This window comes from Sinocyclocheilus anshuiensis, unplaced genomic scaffold, assembly GCF_001515605.1.
Source record: "Sinocyclocheilus anshuiensis isolate Anshui unplaced genomic scaffold, SAMN03320099.WGS_v1.1 scaffold1950, whole genome shotgun sequence".
In the NCBI taxonomy this organism is placed as follows: domain Eukaryota; kingdom Metazoa; phylum Chordata; class Actinopteri; order Cypriniformes; family Cyprinidae; genus Sinocyclocheilus; species Sinocyclocheilus anshuiensis.
In genome coordinates this window covers 167542-169001 of record NW_015544259.1, presented here as the reverse complement: position 1 = coordinate 169001, position 1460 = coordinate 167542, and positions in this window count along the sequence as shown.

Sequence of the window (1460 nt, the reverse complement as noted above, 5' to 3'; positions counted from 1 at the left end):
TCTCTCTCTCTCTCGCTCTCTCTCTCTCTCTCTCCTGCGCATTCAGTGCGCTCCAGCTCGGGTGGGAGGGGACACAGAATCAGCAACTACATACACGCCTCTAATGTATCTAAGCCATATATTTAATTATATACGCGCAACATTTAGGCTATACTTCCAGCTCTCGCTTGTGGTGACATGAGATAAATACCAGAAAGAGAGATTCGCGCTCGTATTGTGTTACAGTCACATTGGTCGTGTTCTGCTTGAAAACTAGAGCAGAAAATCTCACTTCTCCTATTAAGCGATTACCGCTGGCAATCCACCCAGAAACCTTTTAGTCTTCTTTCTGCAGCTCAGTCATTGTGGTTTACTGCGGTCTTATGAACTCTCAGTAATGGCTCACATTTCACATTTCCATGTGAAGAGTGGGAACCGATTGAATCCCAGGATGCTTGCAGCACCTTGATGGTGTTGACTGGCACAGCACTTTATGTCTAGCCGAGCGCAATAACTCATTTTGTTCACCATGCATATCACAAACGCACTTTAGAGTGTAAGCGCAGCACATAGAAAGATTGCAGATTAGAGTTAACATAATATAATACAATATAGAGGTTGGGATTTGAAACAATTGCTCTGCAATGGCCTCATAGATTGCCAGTGTTTATCCTTAATTGGTTACGACAGGACATCCCATTCAAACATAGATGTAAATAAATAAATACAATTAAAACTTTAATTTGATTAAAAATGTTATACATCAGGTAAACATTGAACAGGTTTGTTAGTAAGAGATTTACAGTGCTTCTACACTCTTGTTAATCAGCTATCATTTCCCTCTGATTTTAGGAATAAATTATGGGTAGGGTTAGGTTTAGGGGTAGGGATTGGGTTTAGTCTATATTTTTGGACAGTAATGTTGATCCAGGATCAGCAAAAGATGTTGATCCAGGAACATGTCTTACTTGGAAAAATCACGGCGACCGTAACTACCTACATCTAAGCATCATGCTACAGCGACAGTCTAGTTGGCTCCATGCTTTGCCCAAGATCTCATTCTTTGGTTTTGCTTGCTCTTCATTTAAGGTCTTTATTTTGTTTAATTTATTTTTGAATTTGGGGTGAAATATGACCTGGGTGTTATTTTGTGAGTTAAATCCTATCAGTGGCAGCTCGTCAGCCACAGCCTACACGAGATTTTGAGGTGAAAAATAGAAGGACAATTCAGTATTAATTCATTTTATGTCTCAGAATCAGGGCCATATGAACCATTGGGCTAGGCAGGGCTGAAGCCCCGGGGCCCGAGCAAGGAGGGGGCCCGTGATTGGCTGTGGAGTAGATTGACTGGAGCGAGCCCCCCATTTATTAGCGCTATTATTTAGTTGAGCTTTTCCGTAAATTCCATGCATTACCATTTGAGATTGAAACGTAAAGTCTGAATTTGGTTTACCAATCAAATGCATTTATTCTATATTTGA